The sequence below is a fragment of the Varroa jacobsoni genome, unplaced genomic scaffold, assembly GCF_002532875.2.
Source record: "Varroa jacobsoni isolate VJ856 unplaced genomic scaffold, vjacob_1.0 scaffold_341, whole genome shotgun sequence".
Taxonomy (NCBI): domain Eukaryota; kingdom Metazoa; phylum Arthropoda; class Arachnida; order Mesostigmata; family Varroidae; genus Varroa; species Varroa jacobsoni.
The window spans coordinates 180965-186964 of record NW_019213243.1 but is presented as its reverse complement, the minus strand read 5'-3'; positions in this window follow the sequence as shown (position 1 = coordinate 186964).

Here is a 6000-nt window from a genome sequence, read left to right as displayed (position 1 = left end):
GGCATAAATAAGAAGAGAAACTATCATGCTGTAGTTTTCGCGCTCTTAACTGTGCTGCCGACGGGTACTCCTTGTACTGATTCAGCTAGTGCATCGTCTTCACTCCGATGGCCTCGACTCGAACTACTAATTATCGACTATCAATTTGTAAACCTATTATAACAACAATCATAATTGTCAATAAGAATATTTCCCTACATAGAACAATTAATATTAACGTACATGAATTTGCATCTTTCACACGATACGATGCGTATCTCCATGCGCGTCGCAAACGCTCGCCGTCACGGCAGCCTGTCGCCGTATGCTAAATCATATAATATTAGATCTAGCAATTTTTCTCGTATTCCATAACACCGATTTAGCCTTCGCTGGGGAGATCAAATGTTAACGGCGAATGTTTTTATGGCCTAATCCTGAGAATATGTCGTTCATCTTCTGGTTTGCCGCCTGTGCATTTCCTATAAATAGTATATTTGGGACACGATGAAAGAACGAGAGAGCTCTCGCTCTGTACCTGAGAGTGCTTCCGCCCGTGGTAAGCTTACTTCATCGAATTGTTTTTCTGAGCGTACCATACACGACGCCTGTCGTTGGACTTCGCTGTCAATGCTCAGCGCTAACTTACGTTGTGGTTCGCAGTTTGCACGTTGGTTACTAACGATTTTTACGCTGCAATGCTTTCATTTCTTTGTTACACACAGCGTTCATTTGAGACGCCAACAGGTAGCACCTCCGAAAAACGCGTTAGCGAGCAGAACAAAGCGTTACTTTATTTAGGCTAAATCGGTTTCACTTTCGCTAAATGATTCCGTCACAGGCCTCGGCAGCGCTGTAACATTAACATGACGATTTCCTTGTGCAAGGCTCAATACAAGGAGACCTAATAACGTCAACGGGTCAATCACTTCCTCCTAAACGGTTGTAATGACGAACGTTGTAGCTGATTGTTTTGTTTATTGACGACTTAATGCTTAGTATTTCGAATAGGGCAAAAGAAATGCGCTTTTACGGCAGAGTCGTATCGTAAATGCTTCAAAGAATGAATAATGTTTGTAACTTTATCGAACTACTGCATGCGACACGCGTACGTTGATCAAATTTTAATTCTATGAAATGCTAAACATAATAAGTTCATTGACACAAACGCGTTCTGGGTTCGTTTCTATCGGCATACAGGTTTATCTGCCTTTTTGAAATATTAATTCATCTTCATTACTAGTTATATATATATATATATATATATATATATATATAACATTTTTAAAACTTTCTATTCGATAATTACATCTGATTTGAGTAAAACAAGCCAATAAAAATGTTAAATTTTGTCTATAAGTTTTAAATCGCCATCTTTCTCTTAATCGTGCTGATATCGTGCACATTCGACAAACGAGTACAATTTAACCGAACGGATATATATACATAACAACCCTATACCTATTGACCGTTCTAAATCTAGCCGAAATAGTAGAATATATAGTAGCCTGTAGAAATAATTACATCGTACATCAGACTTGCTTCTGTTAAAAATTTAGTAAAGACATATATGCGTTCTTTTACTTTTAATACGATCTTTATAAGTTTTCTTTTGGCATTAACCCCTCACGTGACTTCTACAGGAATATTACCCATTTAGGAACGTAATTTATGAAAGAACGTGACTTCTTCTATACATTACTCATAATGTATAATGGTTATAGTAATCGCATAATAATTATACCTAATTATACCATATAATATATACAACTGTTTAAGCTATCGTAGTTTGGTGTAATCTCGCAGCGATTCGGCTGTCTCGATACTGTATAGTAGAAATTTATTAAATTGATAATTTTTCGCTTACTAAATTGTTCTAAACAACGTAGTATGATCTTCGGATAAAGCTGCAAAATATTCTTCTGTTAATAAATATATACTAAATTATCCAAAGTTAGAAAAAAGTTAGCCTTAGTAGTATGAAACTATTTATACCAAGTTTCCAGATAATCCAGATAAATTATATATGTTCGACAGGTTAATCCCCATCCATCTCACTATTTCTGCAAACTTGGTGGCGGCGTTGAGATTTAAAAGAATATGGACAACCTAATTCACCGTAGACAGTGTGCACATATATATGTTTACTTTTATAACCATTTCTATGTACGTTATGTATAGATGTGAAAAAAATTCAAATCAATTAATTGATCAACATTTATTAAATGATCGGGCTTGGAAACTGGCTGTTGTAAATATTGTAGTACAAATGTATGCCCCTTGTCAAGCCTTCAACCAACAGCTGTCGGTGTCAAGAAGCTCGTCTGGTCGTCTTTGCGTAAGCGTCAACTTAGCCTGGTAAGAAGGAGTACTTGATTGACGCTTAGTGCCTGTCGCATTGTTGCGTGACGTACGTCAGTGTTACTATAATGTGCCGTCACAGCTTATCATGAGAAGACACCTGTTGGAAAATAGCTCAGCATTGATGAGCTTTTCGCTGAAACTGTGACAGCGAGAAGCTGAGAAGCTATAGTCGTCCACCGAATTACCTACGACTGTTTTCGCGACAGGCACTACGCTTAATAGTCTAATGGGCAACCGATGAGGACGCCTAACAAGTGACACCCTCATTTTGTCACTTACCTACTGCTGTTCTAATAATGCCTCTATAACTGTTAGATCGCGTCCTAGAAAATTGTTGGCCAGCAATTAACATGGAATTTTGTTTAATTCGGTATAACCTTCGAATCGATCGATTGCTCTTATGCATTCATATATTTATGACTTTATGATTAGGCTAAAATAGGATTACACGAGGCATATTTTTGTTGAGGGTTGAAATTGAGGAAATAATACGAGCAGGATCTATAACTCAGGAACTCAAGGTCCTCTCAAGAACACGTCGTACAGTTTGAAGAAACTTCAATAAATCAGGTTTGAACAAATATTGCATACCTAAAATCTTTTTTCCGGGATCATCGAGTCTCAGATTAGCGCCCATATGTGCACAATTTATCTGTAATGATAAATATAGCAAATTTATATCAATTTCCGCACGTCCTAATTTCTAATGCGTGCGATTTGCCGGTGGCTCTACATACGTCGTTTTTCCGTGTGAATATGTACACAAATTTATATATATATATATATTTTTTTTTTTCCAGTCTCTCTGTATCTTACTTCCCTGATGTTCATTCGTGGTAGGATAATGATGGGAAACTGCTGTTGCGAGTTCTGATGGATCGAGTTGTTTATGGAGGCATGAAACGGGAGAAGCAGCTCATCACAAGAACACGTTAAAATGAATAAGTTTTTCTTACTTTTATTAGCTTTATTGTTCCATTGTGCTGCTGCTGTTATTCGTGATGTCGTTACAGTTGTAGTTGTTGAAGACGTTTGCTTAATGCTACGTGAAGTTTAGCCATGGCCTGAACTAATGAAATAGGCACCGTTGGTTTAACGCTGAATGTAGAATATACCTTACCAATACCTTACGAGTACTTGACTTCTCGTATCGCGTCCATTCTGCTTCTGACGCCACGTGCACTTATAATGTGCGTACATTTCGTTGCCGTTGGTGGGCTATCGTCGGAACGTGGTAGTTATCTGATTGTCGGGCGTTTGTCAATGTCGACCTCACTGCCTCACTGCCCTACACTACTTTAGGTCCCGACCTTACTTGATCCAGTATTAGATCCGTCGTCTGCACAAATAACGTTTGTTACTTTTGCGTTACTTGGGGTGCTTGGTCGAACAGGACGCAATCTAGACCTATCTTGTGCAAAAACATGAATAGTTTTTAAATTTTTTTAGTAAGTGTTCTTCAGTCATCGACTTAGGAGAGGAGACAAGTATCTGAAGCAGCGTAACAAACACAAGTACGATCCCCGAAAAACGGCCAAACTATAGTATAAACGGCACAGCATTTAGGGCGACTGCTATGAAATCTTCGTATGCTAGGCGTGTAAATATATATATATATATATATATATATATATATACATAAACGTAGCGCACGTTCGATGGACACCATTGTTGTTCATACAATTTCTGCTATTTCTCCAATACGAGCTACTCTCACGACGGCCAAGTCGGGTGAATGGCATGTTTCGTGTGTCGTTATTGATTGATATCTCGCAGGAGGAGAAAAGTACATCAATATTGATATATGACTCTTATAATATATATAAGGAAATCAATCGGCAAAAGTAAGTTACCGTTGACAAATTTCTGGGGTGTACCCCTTAGCTTTAGGTAATCACACCGAGAAATAAAAAAAATAGCTTTAGATTGTTCTGCTACTTTTCACTCTAGTTATGATAAGCTTCCTTTAAAAATAATAACCTAGTACGACTTTACCATTCGATGCATCTTTTAAATCTACAAAATTAAAATATATGCAAAGGTCGTATTGCATCTATCTTTATGATATCCGTGTATATCCTGTAGGCTTGAATCTGACGTCTTCTTATTTGTGGTAGTTTTGCGTAAAGTATATTTTCACGCTTCGCTCAGTTGAGACAAAGCGTCTGAAATTTCTTCATGCCTCACATTAGCTTTAGCCAGTCGAAGCTTTCCGACTTTTTTTCACAACGGAACTTGGCACTATAGAAAACAATTTTCTACTGATTCAGCTTTTACAGAAATGTGATGACAAGTGCAGCTTAACTTCATTAGTTAACAGTCATTCGTTTCTTCCTTTATCTTCTTGAACGATCACTTTTAGCCCATGTACCTCACACAGAGGATTCAAATAGTCCACTTTGAAAAAAATACTGTACATTTTAATTTTGTTTTTAATAGAATTCGAATATTTTTCAAAATACACAGGGCATTTGTTTACGCGTTTCTACTATGGAATAATATAGCTAAATGACTATTTTGATTATTGTTTCATGAAAAACTAACTTATTTCATTCCTTTTTTGCACCAAAATATTATTAATTTTGTCAAGAGATTTCGTACGAGAAAGTTATGTGCATGATAAACAAAAAAAATAATCAAGTTCTATATAAGGTAGAAATATGTTCCAATCGTGAAATTTATTAGTCTTGGAATACCTTTCTTAACCGCCGTTCCTGCTGCTGCTGTTGTTGCTGCTGCTGCTGCTGCTGTTGTTGCTGTTGCTGCTGCTGCTGTTGCTGCTGCTGCTGCCGCCGTTGTACCAGTAGACAACACACTTTTAATGTTAACACAGGGATTGCGTTGTGGATCATAGAAGAGGCAAGTTTCCTGTAGCGCTAGGTAAAAACAGACACACAAATACAGACTTTTATACGGTTCAACCTATCAGACATTTCTACGGTTGTAACATGTCACGTGATTAAACACGTAATATAACATGAAAGTCAGATAATTCGAGCGTGAAGCAAATTAATGCTGCAGTGAACGCTCAAGGTGACTGTCAAACCACCCACACATAAAGCACCACAATAATCAATAACAAAATGAAGGTAGATGGTAGCAAAAAATGGCTAAAGTAACACTAGACAAAAAATAAAAATTAAAAGTGGATACAAATGTATCAGCGAGATGTCTCCTATGGGCAAATAAAATTTGAGAATATATCTTTGCCGCTATATTACATCGTTACATATGGAATATACGTTATAATTATTAACGGATTAGTTGTGGTATTTCCGTAACGAATATCCAAGAGTCGATGGGGCAAAGCGAGTGAGCTTTTGCGACTACAATAGAGGGTATTTTGAAAGCTCGGGTATGGAAGAGTAGCAATTAGCTAGCTCGTTAAATCCCAGTAATCGCAGTTTCTTCTACAGAAAGCTGCATCGAAGCGTACAACGCGATAGGATTTCTTCGTGAAGAAAAAAAAGTCACACGTTCATACTTTTCGATTTGTCCTGAATGAAAGGCTTTGATCAAAAACAGCAAAAATGCACATAATCTGGCTGAATGTTTTCGATTCTGTTGTATTGCATAGTGGTGCAATCCTGCTTGGTATTACTTCACTACATAGATGTACGCCCTATTTTGGTGGAGTTGAGATGCCCCATCCGGGAT